The 17,300-nt window shown below is 38.3% G+C and overlaps 1 long non-coding RNA gene across 1 annotated transcript in view; it reads left to right on the top strand.

Annotated features, from left to right (window-relative positions):
- LOC308058268 overlaps nt 1-17,300 on the top strand; it is a 144,936-nt gene that overhangs the window by 31,878 nt on the left and 95,758 nt on the right. Inside the window, exons 4-5 of the long non-coding RNA XR_013925751.1 lie at nt 6,251-9,203; nt 9,460-16,805. This is a non-coding gene — a long non-coding RNA (uncharacterized lncRNA). The remainder of the gene's footprint in view (nt 1-6,250; nt 9,204-9,459; nt 16,806-17,300) is intronic.

The following is a 17,300-nucleotide window of genomic DNA, read 5'->3' as shown; positions in this document are numbered from 1 at the left end:
CAGACACAAAGAGGGCTGAAAGTTCAGCAGATTTTCTGAGTTTTCAACTGCAGCTTCTGTTTTGTTGCCTGTACCTAAACCAGAACATGAGCTAGTCTAGGCTGATTTTAATGTAACCACTGCACTTAAGCAAGGCTTCCACTCACCACTAACTATTCCCTAAGGCATTTATTAGTTCAGGCATGTATTCTATAAATTATACGGAGGGCATGACACTGTGTTTCGGTGTATCATCTAGATGTGTATGCTTTTTAATCTATCTCTGTTTTACAATGGAAGTGAGGTCTTTTGCTCCCCTTACCTTGTGCTCCCCTGTTTCCTATGAAAGCTTCCTCTCATGCTGCAGCCCAGAAGGGAAGAAAATCTGTCTACCATTATATGCTGATACAATTAAATGCACGAACTGGCTAGCATTTATGTGGCTTGGCTGCAAGTCAGGAAGGTACCCATAATTTTTTTTCTTTTTTTAATATCACTGTGTGCATGCATTCATGTATGCATATGTATAAAATGTAATATAACTGGGACATGCCAATTATTTTTCTCCTGGTTTTAAAATAGATTCCACTCTCTTATCACTGCCAAAATAAAATAAAATAAACCAAGTGTTTCTTTCAATACATCTTGCAGTCTTTATCAGCTCAATAAACATACACTGGAAAACCAAAGAGAAACTATTGGTGTTCTTTAGCAGAGTGAACCAAAACCAGACATTCTGAGAGTTTATGAGAGCATGTAAAAAGATCATTTCCTGAAAAAGTCCCTAGCTATAACTGGAAGATCAAAATGTCCTGATTGGGAGATTGTGTTAGTCACAAAATATGATATACACGTTGCATTTTGGAACTATCATCTACTTAACACTTACTGTTGCTGGACCGGGAAAAAATAACACATATGTTGCTACCTTATTGAATGTAACAGTAATAATGAAAAACGTAAAGGACGTGGAGGGGAGAAGAAAGTAGATGCTGGAAGGAGCCAGCATTGTGCTGAGAGGGCATGCTGCGGTGTGAGTGAAATTCTTTTCCAGTAACCTCTGGATCAACTTAGCCCCAGTACCTATGAACTTCTGGCTCACTGACAGAAAAATAAGCCATGCAACGTTCTACTTATATAAAGAATAAAACCAGCTCAGCCGCTGTCAGTACATACTGTTTTGCTCTACTGCCCTGATGCATCAAGATGCTTTTATTTTCCAGTTACTAAACTTGGAAACAAGGATCTGGTAAAGCTCCCATGTTGTTTGCCAGGTCTGTCAGAACTATCTTGCAGATGCTCAAGATGCAGTTATGTATTTCAGCGTGTATATGATTGACCCAGGTATAATATCATCTCCTCAGCACATATGGAAATACTAAGTGTATAATAATGAGTAGGACAGGTTGAAAACTATATATCAAAGCTGGTGGGTTTTTTATATAAAACTGTGCATTTCATGTTTTACTTGGAAATTCAATTATCTGTGGAGAGAAACCCAAAGGTACCTCAATGAAAAAATCTGTCTGGAAGTGTGGATATGACAACTAGGGAAAACTACATGGGATGTTTCATGCACCTCTATTCCCCTGCGGCCAGGGCCCAGCCATCTCTCATGAAGCACCAGGTGCTTCAATAGAAGAAGGGATTGTAAGGCAACAGAAGAGAGGTTGCTTCATCAAAGACCCTAATTGGGGAGGATAATGTGGTGATAAGGCATCTGTACCACAACTGTGGTAATATTTTTTCAATTCAAAAATTTTTTCAACAAATTTCATACTTTCAATTTTTAATGAAATCAAAAGTTTGGCTGAGGAACATGGATGGAAACATCTTACTTTTATTAAAAAATTCTCAGAAAAAAAAAAAAAATTCTTGACATAATAGTAACCAACAAAGCAGAACTTAATTTGTATAACAGTTTTAACTGGAAATACTGTTATTTCTGCTCCAGTGCATATGAATGTGTTGGATTCATACTGTGAGGAAGAGAGAAACTAGAGAGAATACAGGAGCTGCCACACTAAATCATACCCAAAGTCTTTCATCTACAGCCGCTGGTGTTTGGTGGTAGTCACAAAGAAATGTGTATACTAAGTAAGCAAAAGAATCATGAGCTAAATCAAGGGTGATGCTGATAAAAGCCAAACATCTTTAACATTAATTTCCACTCTAGTTTTGATGTTTATCTTACATAACTTTACCTTCCATTTTTATCTCCACAGCTTCCTGTCGCACTCATGCCTACAGTTACATCTTGATGATAAAATTTTTTTTTAGTTTGGTTTTCCCTACTTTTTGATTTCAGTTACTGTCTCAGATTTGTCATACTTGTGTTGCTGTTTGGTGTCATCCAGTACTGTTTTGTGTTACAGTTTCTCAGGGGTCCTCGCCACCTCGGATGGCATTTCCTAACTCTCTCTCTGCCTATTTGGAAGCAGGGTGATCAAGTCTTCCCTTCTTTAAGAAGAAGAGAGTACGCATGAGAAAGAGAGTGAGAAGAGATTGCAGCTTGGCCAAATGCTCTCAATCCTTTTGGGATTTAAAGGGCAGTTTAGCAGATTGCCAGCCCTAAAGGAAGCAGCAACTGATGCAAAGGCTGTAGCAGTCTTCCTCAGTCAACCCTGGAAAAAGTATCCTTGTCCATCTTGTTCTGCCTTCAGGATGCGTTTGGCTTCCCTTTTTTACTTGGAAGACAGAAATGTGCTAAAGTACAGAGGCCTTGAAAATTATTTTGTCAGAGATGCATGCATACCTACTGCTTTTTCACTTGTAATTTTGAGATGACAGTAGAAGTGCTGATGTTTTAGAATCATAGAATAGTTTAGGTTAGAAAAGACCTTTAAGAAGACCAAGTCCAACTGTTAAATCCTTTTTACTGCTTTAACTGTTGAACCATTTTAACCTTGTGTAAACCCAGTCTTACATTTAAGGAGAACCCCAGGATTGAGGATCAGAACACGGGTTACAGAAGATTGATTTGAGTGTAAAAAAATCTTGAGAAATGTTCTCAGTGACCTGTTACGGTTACTCAAAGTGCAATTCTAAATAGCAGAATATATCTTCTTTTCTTGTGTTCAGTGCTGTACATTTTTACTTTGATGCCTTGTTTCCATTAATTCAACTGAGATGCTCATTAATCGGGTATTCCTATTATCAGTATACATTGAAAGAGACCAGATTTCTACCAGAAATCCTGACATACATGTAAATCTTCTCCCAGTTAGGAAAAGAAATAAACCCCAACCAAACGCTTTGGTGTCTATAGGTCAACCACATGTTCTATAAAACAAGATTTTGTGTAGGTGAGAGAAATGAAAAATATTTTCATTAATCCATGTAAAGGATGGGGTTTTACTCAACATCCTTTTGAATCAGATCTATGACTTAATGCCTTCCTTGAAATTTTAGCACTAAGGGAGACAGTATATCTCTGTGCTGAGTGGCTGCAGTCTACTTCAGCGATGATTTCTCTTCAGCACTGAAATTTCCACCTCTGCTTGCAACATAGTGCCCTTTGTGGGAGGAGGGTAGAAAAAACTACCTAGTACTGCATCTTCTGCTCCTGTATTATTTCAGACTTTCTTCACTGTAGAAGGCACAGAGTAAGAGTTAGGTATGTGGGGCTCTGGGAAGATACTACAGATATGCCCTTCACTTCCCCGTTATCCTCCAGAGCCCATACTGCTCCGTCTCTGCCAGTGCCTGTGGGACCCCAGGGTCATGGTGGCTGTGGTGATGGCATTGGCAGAGAGCACCTGCCTATTTTCTCTTGAGCATAAGCTGCTCCCCAAGTACTGGTGGTAGAGCCTTGGTCCTGGTACTGGATTTGCTCTGTTTTACTGCCAGAGGTGCAGATGCAGTCAGAAAAGATGGGTTTTAATGTACTTCCTTGTAATTTTGTAAAAGCTTTGTAACGGCTTAAATACAGTAGGGATTTTTTAAGCTGCATAACATGGGACTAAATTCAGTGCAGGGTCTTCATGTCTCGGTGTGGGAAATTCTTTCCCATGCTACGTAAAATGCTAGTGGTTGACAAAAGAAGCCTCATTCTCCATAGAGACTGACCCATCATCTTGTAAGGTGTGACTTTCTGGTAGAGGAAGGGTGACCTTCGCTAAGCAGGATGTTGCTGAGATATTGCAATAGCGTGTTGGTGTCTGATAGCTTTGGCATGGTTTGGTAGAGTACATATTCAGAATTACAGGCCAGGGGGAAAGAATAGCTCCACACGCTACGTTGTGCCTGTGCACAGTGCTTATAGGGTAAATTACTCTTTAGCAAAGTGCCCTCGCCTATTCTCCACACAAAGAAGGAGGAAGTTCAAGGAAGTTGTAGCTTTCTCTGTGCTCTTAATTTGCCATCTTAGGCAAATTAATTTGACAGTTTAGGATCAGTTTTGTCTGTAGTTGTATATTTAAGGCCCTTGAGCATGGGTGATAAAGGGCTTGTAGGAATCTTTGAGTGCCGGAACACATGGAGGGCCTGCAATGTTGAGGTATTGTAGAAAGAATTAATGTTTGATACTTTGGAAAGTAGCCTGTATTTTAAGAAAATATTGAATTTCTTTGTGTTTTTAAATGTCAAAAGTAATTTTTAAAATATATATGACAGTTAATATTTTTGTAACAGTTCCCCAAATAAGAATGCATTTCATTATTTTAAAATTGGGGGGTTTTGTAAAACAAGTCCTAAACTTATTAAACATAATTTTTTTATCTGCTTACTTCTTTGTTCAGATCGTAGCACACTGACAATTAACATTTGGTGCCCACACAGTGCATACGCCTGTATGATTATAGCTTTGGTACAATTATCATATAGATAGATAGTTATAAAGACACATACACAATGTTAATATTCAAAATGTCTTCCAGTAATAGGCACTTTCAGGTAGGTAATTCCAAAAGAAAATTACACCATCATCATGCTAGAAGAGTATTAAAATACTGTCATTCACTATCAACAAAGGATGTGTTCAATTTAGGTGCTTTTACTGGAAGAAGAACTTTTTAAAATGAAAATATTTGAGATGGAGTTGTTTCTTTTTGGGGGACACTTCTCATTTTCCATTAAGTGATTGGAAACGTGAGACTATTATTATAATTGATTTTATTTTATTCCCCTGTGTTGACTGGGAGTCAGGCACCTCACCTGCAGCAATCTGATTGTTAAAATTTCAAGTGGTGTTTACGGTCAGAGCTTCTTTCATTAGAGCCCTCCAACCTGAAGGGGCAGTCAGTCTGCTTGGCTGACATCCTGAAAACCGAGCATCATCAAAACTATTAACATTTTTCTTCAATCAGCCAAGTGGTTGTATATTCCCGCTTCCTCCACACCCCAAATTTCCTTTGCTTTTTCCAGGACATCAGAAATCAGTCTGTCAGCAGCACAGCACAGCCACATCTGCACATAAAAACTATTCAAATTAATAATAAAACACACCTCAGTTGAGTTTTTCTCTCTAGTACAGCATTTTCTAGCACAGTGTTTCTCTTTAGCAGCTCATTTGACACTGGACGCCTGACCTGTGCTACCATAATAGCTGTTAATGGAAACTTCACCTCATGCAATGATAAGATGGATTTTTGGCAGCTGTGAGAGATTATGAAGAGTAAGAACAATCTTAGCTGGAATCAGAAGAAAAGAAAGCATCTGTACCTTGAGAAACACTCAGCTGGTTTTCATTACACACCAAGCCTATATTTATTACAAAGACTAGCCAAGAGACAGAAATTGATAGGTCTCTGCACTCAGAGCAAGGAGGCTAGTGTCGGCTTGATAAATTCTTCCTTTCTTCTCAGTTGTATGAGTACAAGTGACCAGAGCTGTTCAAAACTACTGGGGGTCTGTCTTGCAGACCATCTTTCGAGAGCGTTCTTCATCGTGCTTTTCCTTCAGTGTTGAGCTCCTGTCTTTAGCTGTCTTTCCCTTCCAAAATGGAAAGCCAAGGGGGTGAGGCAAAATGAGGGGAAAAAATTACTTGTTTCTTTTTACAGCAATTTTACTACATCAGGCATCTTTGATAAATATAGAAAAATAATTTATTTAAAGTCTTTAGCACTAGATAACTTTTCCCTAAGCATGTGTAAATGCTGAGAAACATTTCAGGCCATGGGGAGGAGCAGTTAAAATTCAGAGTTTGAAAACACAGTCATTAAAAGTGAAAACCAGAAAACCATTGTTGAGAAGAACCTTCAGTAAAAAAATGAGGAAAAATGACGATGAAAAGGAGAAAAAAAGTTATTTTGTTTTCTGTTTTCTATCCAAGCCTAGAAGACACCACAGATCAAGCTGAGCTGTCACTAAAGATTAGGAGACGACAGCTACCAACCACAAAATGTTTGGATGTGTCACTAAAGGCACTGTAAAAGGAGCCAAGTGAGTCAGGTAAACAGAATGCTGGGGCAGAAAACTTTGATTTAGTTATAACTGAGTAAATACGGGAATACACTGCTGTAAACAAGTGTGGAGTTTGGCTATAGGTCCTTTACATCTGAAGTGAAAATTAAATTACACAAGGCAGATGGGAAAGCTCTTCAGAATTCTTTTTTTTTTTTTTTCCCTGAAATTAACTTGTAACTTAAAGGGGTGGGAGACAGGAGTTGTCTTTTTAGCCCTTCCAAAAAGGATGGGAGTTGGAAGAATGTTTCCGAGGCTTCCGCTGTACTTGTTTTGTCTGTTGCAGCTGCTCCTGTAGAGGCTTGTTCCCTTGGGATGGTGGGAGACACTGTAGTAGTCTTTTGTACGCTCCTTTGCAACAACCTGTAAAGAAAGCATGGCACATAACATGCCTGCCTCCTATACAGACCTGTGTTTGTTTGTTTGGGTTTTTTTACTGTCTGCTGAGCTTTTTGAACTGTATGTTCTAGTATGGTGGAATTTAAATTGTTTACAAATGAATATTACTATCATTGCTGTAGGTGACAAATTCAATTTGAAACTGCTGTGGTGATTTAAAACCAGCATGCTCTTCATGTGCCGGATGATGCTGAGTTAGAGATGGAACGTCATCCATAGGAAACAATGCAGTGTACGTAGGTAGGATGTAAGGTGTTGGCAGTCTGGGACAGAATTTTCTCTTCTACAACTGTAGTTGAGTTCCTCTCTCCTCTCTAGACGCAATTATGCATACAGAGTATTAACTCCTGACCTGAATTAATTCCACCTGTCTTCTACCTGCTTAATGCCGTGACCAGCTACCAAAGTTGAGAAATTTAGCCTTGGGCTCATATACAGGAATTTAAACCTGATTTTTTTATTTGATGAATGGATCCATGCTAAAAACATTGCAGATCACTGAACCTGATTTAATAGACTATTTCAGTCATGCTCCAGAGAGGTTTTTGCATAGCGTGAGCACTGAGTGCTGTAAATGGTGACTCCAAATAGGTAGTTTTCAAATCAGTGTGATGGTTTTCCTTTACAATTTCTTTGACATTTTCACAATACTACTTATATGTGTCACTAGAAATAATAAACAATTTAGACACAGATCTGCAAAAGCACCCAATTTATGTTAAGGTGTCTCACTCCCTCTGATCCATCTTTGAGGATCTGGACCCTTGGCTCCTGAGGTTTTCTGGTGACAGCCTCATCAGACTTTTCAGGTAGAGATATATGGAGGAAGTTAGTTCTACTGGAACTGGAGCTACTTCAGAGAAGTAGCTGTACAAGGGATGACTGCTGGCACTGTGTTTAAAATCTCTAGAATAAGGAAATTCTTCACAGACTTCAAAGATATGTGGTTTTTTAAATGGGACTCCATTTTGCTCTTTTGCACCCTTCTAAATTGTGGTTGGAATTTGAAGGGAGTACTTTTGTTTTCCGGTCTACGAAAGCAGTCAGTATATTTTTAGAATGCAAGATAAAAAGCTTTACTGTTGTTTTTTTTTTAAAGCAGCATGTCCTGCTTGATCAGCTGTGGAGTACAACTGTTGCACCGCAATTGGACTGAAATAATTTATGGAATAGTCATTATTCCATTGATAAAAGGAACTTTACATTTTATGTCAAAGTATCTCTGTTATGTGAATTCTACTGGAAAAATAGTGTATTATAAGGTTGTAGCCTAAGAAAAAGTTACCACCCAGGAAATGCAGCTTTTACTAAATCCTCAAACGTTAAGGTGTAAATGGGATTTAAGAGCTACATTTGCTTCATAAGGATGAATCTTTTCTCTCAAGTCGAGAGTCATAGTATTGCTTTAGTTTGTGGTGCATTTCGTATATTTTTAACCACTGAAACTGGGATATTTTGTTTAAGGTATTTATCAAAGATTGCTCTTTACTCAAAGGTGAGAGACAGACACCTTTTAGAGGCTGTATTACCTTCACTCAGAAAACATTTTAGAAAGGGATGAACTGTCATTGGAGGTTCCTCTTCTCCTCTTGTCTTTCCCCCAATCTTCCCTGAAAAAGCATAGACCTTGAAGCAGTCCGAAAGATAAACCCATTAAATTAAAAACAAACCCAAAACACAACAGGATACTTCCCAAGGAACAGAAGCAGTTGGATTATACAAATGAGACATTTCACTAAATGAAAGCAGGAGATGTTTAAAATCAGACTTTCCATTTAGCAAGAGCAGTGTAATTGTAGACATGATAAAAAAAATAAATCCATTAAATAGGTTTGGAAATGGCTGTAAACAGCTTTTGGAAATGGAAGGTGGTGTCATTTGGCAGGAACAATCCTATTAATAAGAGAATTTCTACAATACTGTATAAATTTTCCTGCTCCTCTCTTCCCCTTTTCTGTTTTACTACAGTTCATACTTGGGCAATAGAACTTGCAAGAGCAGCATCATTTTTCTTGAGCTTGAAGCTTTTATTGCACTACAGCTGAAGCTTATCAATGGAAGCAAAGGGTGCCAGGAAAGGCTGGAAGTCATGAAAGTCAGGGTAAATGAGTTCTCAATAATTCCCTCTGTGTCTTATGAACATTAGGATGTTTGGGTATGTCGCTACCAGGTCCAGTGTAGTACTTTTTGAAGTAACAGCCCTGTGTATTGTCTCAAAGAGGTTATGTCTAAACTGTGGCACCCAGGGCACTTTCCTTCGTTTCCTTCATCTTTTTTTGTTCATTAGTGACAAGCCCAGCAGAGACCAAGGCTGTAGGTGCACATCCCAGACCTGGGTCAGGGTAAGACCACCCCCAACGCTTCATGGCACCCTTCATAATGGTCCAGATCCCTGGGGAGAAAACCTGGGCAAGAAGAGAGCTGTGGTGAGTTTGCACAACGTCCCTGACCCAAGTAATCATTGATCTAAGATGACAGGGCACATGTGCCAACTGAACATGATGTTACCCCCAGAGTCTTATCCTACCACAGGAATTCAGGAAATGAGATGGTGGGTGTAGTGCTTTATGTGATAGAGCACTGCACTCTGAGTGCCCCACCAACTCTGCTAGCTGGTGTACTGTCTTCCTGCTCTCCTCTTATTTATCCATGGTCCATGTTATTATTTCTGTTTCATAGGCACGGTTCTCACACCGCTATGGGCATCCTTCTACTTCTTTGCTTCAGCAAGTCACCTGTATACTGACATAATGGCATTGTGAGTTAATCCCCCCAAAACACAGAGCAACTGAGGTGAGAATCATGCCATATGTATTTACTGATGTTGTATGCTAGTATGGTCACGAAAAGTTGCAGCTCTCACTTGCTAGGCTGCATTATATACAACTTTGTGGTATCAGTGAGAAACTACTGTGTCACAGTAGTGAAGAAGCAGTGACAGCAACTGACATTACTTGTGAAAATATACTTGTGCCCTGTGTTGTTACTGGCTATACAAACAGAGGATTTTGTAAAAAAAAAAAATGTCTAGATCATTCTCTTTATGTATCTAATCTGTAGTAAATATTTGTAGTTGCATCTTAAAGTTTACATTCTTTGAATACACAGCATGCTGCTTGTTGTAAATATTAGATGCTAAGAGAAGAGCTTTGTTGAAGCTAGAATATCACTGTGTATTTGAAGCCTTCTCAACTAGAAACAAGCATACTTCACCTTACATATGATTTCCAAGATTTCTTGCACATCAAATGAGTTTTGTACCTAGGTTTTTAATCCATGCATTTGACGTAACATAAGCCCATTATTTAATGCTATATAACATAAACCACCATTCACTTCATAAAAGAGTTACATTCTAAACCAGCTGTTCAGCAGTAAAATGAGCTTTAGTTGAATTTATATAGTGGGAACTTTTTTTCTGGTAGTTGTGGTGTGGCAAAAGGGAACTAATTGTTTAAAGACCTGGCTATCAACAGAACTGACTTCAATAAGCTAGGTGTCGTAAGGATAAACCCCCTACAACTCTTCCTGAAAATGCCTCTATTTTTAAATAGCAGAAGAAAGTGTATATAGAATGGAAATAAAACAAATTTAGATTAGATTACTAGTTCAGTAATCTTCCCAAATAAAAAATCCAGAATTGGAAGAGTAATTAAGAAAGATCACAGTGACAAATGCAAGAAACAAATAGGGCATGAATTGATGATGCAGAGTCAACTGCTCACAGATGGTTCTCTAGTTTAGGAAACAAACCCAGAGATTTCTGATAACTAATGTGTAATGTCCACCAAAATATTCATCTGGCAAGGTTGTTTAAAGGCAAAGTAGTACTTGAGCTAGATCTTGAGTATAATTTGAATGTGTGAAGTAAAAGCATGATATCTTTTCATGAAACTTGAAGTGCTTTCACAATCAAGTGACAGAGAGTGTCAGGAAAATGGGAGTAGCCATGAAGAAGGCACATCTTCAGTTGAGTAAGTAGATGTGGCTCCCTCATGCTTCAGCAGATCTGCTCTCTTTTGTACTAGCTGAAAACCCTGACCCCTGGCACATTCAAACTTTCTTGCAAAGAGTTATTTGAATAGAAAACATAGTTAATGATTGTGAAATGTTTGAAGAGATTGAATAAAAAATTGTATTGCTAATAAATCTCACGCATAATGCAGGGTTAGAGCAGCACTGTCACAACAGTACTGCACATCAAGGATGATTCCCCCAGCCTCAGTGGAACTGGGTTACCTTAGGGTAAAAGAAAAAAGAGATACTGATACATTATGGATTTGAATTTTATTAAACTATGTAAACAACAGTAGCCCACTGGGCCATGGTATACTGATCGCTTTGGAATAAGAAAATCCTTCTTCAAGTTGAGTAACTAATTGCTTTGTGGAAGACAGAGATCATTACGGTTGCCTCCCATCACATCATTGCTGTCAAGAGGATTTCTGAGGATTAAAAACTTGTAAGAAGCTTTCAAAAATAAATACATACAGTGATTTAGATCAGTGGCAAACAAGCAAAAGTTTCAAGTAATGTCTTTGAACATACATTAATTGTTAGAATACACATAAGATGAAGAAAAAAAGATCTTCCATTTAAAACAAACTCAGACCTGATATACTGAAGGATCTATTTGCAACACCTGTAATATCTGCATTTTTGTAAGAAATTAGTTTTGATAATGATGAAGGTGAAAACAGATTACAATATGATGCGTGTTGAGTAGTGGAAAAGATAATCTGAGATCTTACGTACACATTTACTTTCATGAAAGGACATGTACAGTATTATTTCTAGTAACAAATCTCCAGGTTTTTTTACATCAGTGGACTGCTGGAGAGAGCAGTACAGAGAGAGTGCTGCGTGTGTGCGACTCTGAATACAGCTGTTTTTTTAAAAAAGGTTGTATGGATTTAACTGAAAAGTAAAGATGTGCTTTGTCTACTTTTGGGAGATAATAGTGCAATTACCTGAGCCTCGCAGCTGACAGACATTTCCCATGCAAATCTGAAGAATTGTTACAGCGCTTCATGGAGATTTTGTGCTCTGATCCATTATCTTCAGGAAATAACTGTGCTGTAATTGGCAGCTTAAAAGGGAGTCAATTAGGAAGATCTTTGTGGGACAGCAAGCCTCCTCGGTGGGCAAAGTTATGGCAATAGCACATTTTCTTTGAGGAATGCCACTAAAAATTTGATTTCGTCCTATACTGTTTTTAACATGAGAAAAAATGAAAGTACACAGATGAAGAAGAATAAATTACATATAACCACATTTCCAGCCTGAAAAATGTCTAATGATTCCGTTAAAACTCTGGCTGCTCCTCACATATCTAATCCATGGTAGTACAGATAGCACTGGACATGGTAGTTAGAAAGATTAAAAAATAAGATCAAAACAAGAGTGGTGCATTTTCAATAGGTTTTAATTCCATTATAGTTTATTGACTGCTGGAGTTTATCCCATGCAATTCTTCACTGAATGCAGTGGTTTACAAGACAGTTTGATTTGTCTCAGTATTAAAAGCCACTGTTTAAATTGTTCAGTAATCTGTCTTTGACCATTTCATAGCTTTGGATGATTACTTGTGACATATGTGATGAAATGAAACAAAATAGAGAAGTAGTGCCAAAATGCAGCCTGTATTCAGCATAAACAAGTTACATTGAAAAATAAATAGGATTTAGTATTAAAAGGCTGATGCGAGTTTAATTTGCAGAATTCATGAGGAGAAAGTATTTGTACAAGTCTTTTTGCTTTTATAATGAAGTATCAAATTGGCGGTGTTCCAGACCACTTTCCATAATAGACGAGGTTGATTGTGCTGCTAAAGCACTTACTCTAATTTGTAGAAAAGAGGAGCAATAAAAACTCCACCTAAATATCAGAATGGGGGTGGGGAGAAGGTACTCAAAATATAATTAGAATTAGCTTCTTTCTTTTTTTTTTTCTCTTTCACTTTGGATGATGAAAGGATGCCCATTTTCTGGAAGACCACCAGAAAATGTTGAATTACTCTCTTTTAATTTACTTCTGAGAAGTAAAATAAAAACTGGGGGGACACACATGTTTACTTAGACTAAATCAAATATAACAGTGATCTTTAAAAGTAAATAGACAAAGAATCAACTAAAGAGTCTGGATAGCTACTGCTTGTTATGATAAATTCCTAGCCCAGTTGAATTCATGCAAAAATGTCAAGTAGAAAAAAAGTTTAATCACTAAACAGTAATCCTTCAAAAGCACTGAAATAATCAAAAAGCCATATGTAAGTAGTTATCCCAGTGGATGTGTGAGACAGTTATTCCTTGTGGGCAGCTAGGTAAATGCACTACTAGCAGAGTAAATAAAAAACATTTTGCCTATGATGTGAAATGCAGTTCTGACACATTCTGGGGAACTCTAACATGGGATTTCTTTTAAAGAATGGGTTTACGTTTTGAAAAGTAGCTTGGATCTTACTGGATGACAGAGACTATCCTTTTTATTTCTTTCCCAGATGAATGACAGAGTTAGTGGCTGAAGAGAAAGCAAAGATGGCTGGGGATTCATAAGCCCACTTCACCTATTCACCAGCCAAAGCAACTGGGAGCCCTCAGCATGTTAATTAAAAGCTAACTGACCAAGGGACTTTGGAGCTCTGTAAGGAGGTTCTTGGGGCGCAGGGTGTCATTGCAGGGGGGAGCTCTCGGGGCAATGATCAGCCAAAGCAAGGGCCTGAGAGTGTGCTCTGGAGAAAGCATGCCAGGATCTGAGAGCTGTATCACTTTGTCTTGTTGGTGGGATGCTGCATAAGTAGATGTACACCCCTGTGGTTTCTTTGGTGCTTGGGCTCTGTGAAGGTATTTCAGTTCACTTACAAAGACCCTGAATCTTTCACTTAAGGTTCAGACACATAGAACTCTGTCAAAAGTTAGAATTCTGTTAAATATGATTTTATGTATTTATTTAATTGTTAAAGAGTGGAGTCCCTATTGGTCCCCATTTTTTATTTGAACATAGAAGGGTATGCATCTCTGTGCAAGTGCGTTCAACAGGGAGCATAGCTCTGCAGCCTGATGGCTGCGGCATCCACTTTGGGATGGGAAGGTTATGTTCCTGTTCTTGTTCTGAAGCCTGTTTCTGAGTTTAGCATCCAGCTGGTTTTGGATAGGGTATGGAAATAGGCTTTGAGATAATGCTAGGTCTTACCCATCCCAGCTGAATGCTTTCCTTTTCTCCGTGATTTACCACAACAGAGTAAATCATCAACAAGAGTACCCAGAGATACTCCTTTGCATCCTTCACACCAGCCCTCTTGCTCCCTCCCTTCTACCCTGAGCCTCTGATCGCTCTGAAAGTACGAGCTGAGACATCCACCTTCCCAAGAGACGGCATAACACTTGTGGTGTAGCAACATCAGTGAGAAATTTTATTTGTGGATGGTTGCATCCTGTCATTATAGTATGAAAAATGTCTTTTAAGTATCTGTTGGGTATCTAGTGGATAAAGGTCAACCCACAGAGGTTGGGCAGATGTCAAGCTGTTACAGTGATTTCATGGTCAAACATGACTGTGAGTGATGATTTTAGACATTTTCAGTGGCAGATGACAGCCAAATGGGTATGGGTTAGTTTTGTTTTGTTGTTTTTGTTTTTGTTTTTGTTTTTTAATCTCAGTGTTTGTATGCAGGTGGCCCAGTTCTGCTTTAATGACCCAATTATTTTGCTGAGTGTAACTGTAAGTAATTCAGTCCGTCTTCCCATAAAAGGAGGGAGGGAGCAAGAAATTGTTATCTCTTATTCTGGGCTATAATTAAAGACAATTGAACTGCAGATGAGCAATCTCTTTTGAAAATCTTTCTTATAGAATGCTAGAAGGTTATTTTAGATATTAGCTCACTTGCAATTTGGATGCAAGGATAAAAATATTGTTTAAGAAATTTACTGGAAATAATACAAAGATATAAAAAATTCCTAACATTTTTTAGAAGTTTTGGGAAGAAAAGATTGGATGTTTCCTGTTTCATCTTGTTTATTTCTCCTTACTGAAAAATGCATTCCCTTTAAGCTTAGAAGATTCCCTTTCTAACTTCAAAATAGCTAAAATAGCTCAAAAATCAAGAAATGCCTGTACGATTTTCAAATTTGGTAAATAGCCTTTTTTTCTGTGAAGAAAAAAATAATACTTGAAAGTTTTTATATAACTCTCCTGTTTAATGTAATGAAGTGGTCTTCCACCAAAACATAACGGGAAGTGACAGATCCATCTACCACTGAAATATTCCGTTAAGAGAAGCCACATCTCTTATGAAGTAAGAGATAAGCATTTGCATCCTAAGGAAGCCTTGGAACTGTAAGGATTTCAAATGGCCAGGTCTTTTTTTCTCAAAGCAGCACAAAAACCTCGTGTGCACTCCTCTACCCAAGAATATTTTGCTTGTAACTGCCAGAGGCTGAAATAGGAAAACGCCATTTACTTGGTAGCCGTTGCCACCAATGACAAGTCCATTGGCTTATGGACTAACACTGGATTGCAAGAAAGGCAATAATATGCTTTGTTATATCAGCCCAAGGCCAGGTTTCTAGTAATCTAACAATAATCTGTTGATCAATAAAATGAACAGTGTTACTAACAGTGTATTGAGGAGCTGGAACCCGCACAGTGAATGACTTTCATGTCAAAGACTAACCACGTATCTTTCCTCTTAAGTGTTAAACTAATCTTCAGTAGCTATAACATTTCCATATCTCTTCCCTTCCTAACTTTTAGTTTACTGATTCAGTTGCCAAAGTTGGACTTGAATTTTTGTGTCTATTCCCAGCTCTTGCTTTAATAAAGCATAATACAGCCTACAGAAAAATATTTTGTGGTATGCATACATACCTTTTCCTAATGCAATTAGTCCCATTTCATGAGATCCAAACTTTAATCATACAAGGAGTCATATCCTGCAGCTGTAATGTAACTTTAGGAATCGGCTTTGGTACTGTATCAAATAAGGATGAGCTAAATCAAAATGAAGAACAAAGTGCATGCCAAAATGTTTTTTTGCTGACTGGAAGGCTGATGTGCATTGTAAAGATTAAAAAAATACAAAAAGGGGGAAAAAAAAGAAAGTACCTTTGTACTGGGCAAAACCTGAGAGCTAGAGGAAACAAAGCTGATGTTACTATGCTGTTGGGCTCTATCTGTCTATGACCTGTCTGGCAGTTTTACAAACATTTAAAGTGGTAGAAAGTTATCAGGAAAAAAATTGTATTTACAAGTAGGTGAAGGAGAGAGCTTTAAGTTAGTGTCCCCTGCCTTTTCTTCTTCTTCCTTCCTAAAGTCTGAGCTCAGGAGCTCTCATGTCTGACTGGGCTCATGGGCTAATCAGCCTAAAAGCTGTATTATTCAGCTGACTAGTATATGTTAACTCTGGTTGTGTTTTTAATTAATAAAGAGAACAACCTGTGGGTATGGAAAGGATAAAATAAGAAAATGGGGGGGAAACTAGAATATTACTGTGGAAAAAATGAGCCAAGAGAGAACATGGGTTCAAGTGCTGAAGACTATTACACACAAAAGCACAGTAAATCAAGGCTCATTTTGGAATTACTTACTTTATTATGGAAATATGAACTTTTGACATTTTATGTGAAATTCCAATATTTATAGACATTTGCTTATATAAATAAACTTGATCACACATATTTATGTACTTAACATACTTAGGAAATGCTCTGCAGCACAAGTTATTATGTACGTGACAATAACAAGGAGATTTTTAATTCCAGTTTCCTTTCATGTGCCAACCTGACCCCAACGAGGAGAGTGAGCCATCAAACCATGGAAATAAAAGTTAATGTGACTTTTTCCTAGATGCCATGCGTTGCCTTGTGAGGACAAGCCTTTCCCGTTTCTATGTCCTGCTGTCCCAGTTGGTGTTTGGTGCTGCCTTCCCCCATCCTCTCCATGGCTCTTCTCTCTCTTTCCATGGTTGTCGCTCCCTCATGCCTCCAGCAGCCATCACAGCTCTCCACGCCGAACCGAGTTATCGACTCGTAAGTGTCAGGAGGGAAGGGCTAAGGGAAGGGCACGTGGGAGATGGGGTGGTGGGATGGAGAAAAGGGTCCTATGGTGAGGGCTGAGAGGGAAGGAATCTGCCATAGCTCTTGCCTACTGGCTGGAGCCAGATGCTTTCTGCATTAACTTGTACGTTATCTGCATACTGTTCTTTCAGGGGATGACGGTTTATCTGAGGGTGGATGATATATGGAAAACAGCGTAATTGGTTACAACCAGTCCAAATACTGTAGAAGATCAGACTAGAAGATAATCATAGTTTAGGTCCTTCCAGTGTTAAAATCTATTACGTGTTGGGCTCAGTGCCTTTTTAGCTGGAAGATTATTATTTATAACATTTAGAAACTCTCTTATGTTTTGCCATTGGCTGCCTGTGACCTTTAGCATATGTCAAGCATATGGTGAATTTCTGAATGCTTAAATTGTATCAGCAAGGTGTTATATTCCTATTATTTAGATGTTTTTAACTCCCA

Source organism: Falco punctatus (assembly GCF_963210335.1).
Source record: "Falco punctatus genome assembly, chromosome: 1".
Lineage (NCBI taxonomy): Eukaryota > Metazoa > Chordata > Aves > Falconiformes > Falconidae > Falco > Falco punctatus.
The sequence above is the reverse complement of the archived record's forward strand: the minus strand, read 5'-3'. Positions and strand labels throughout refer to the sequence as shown.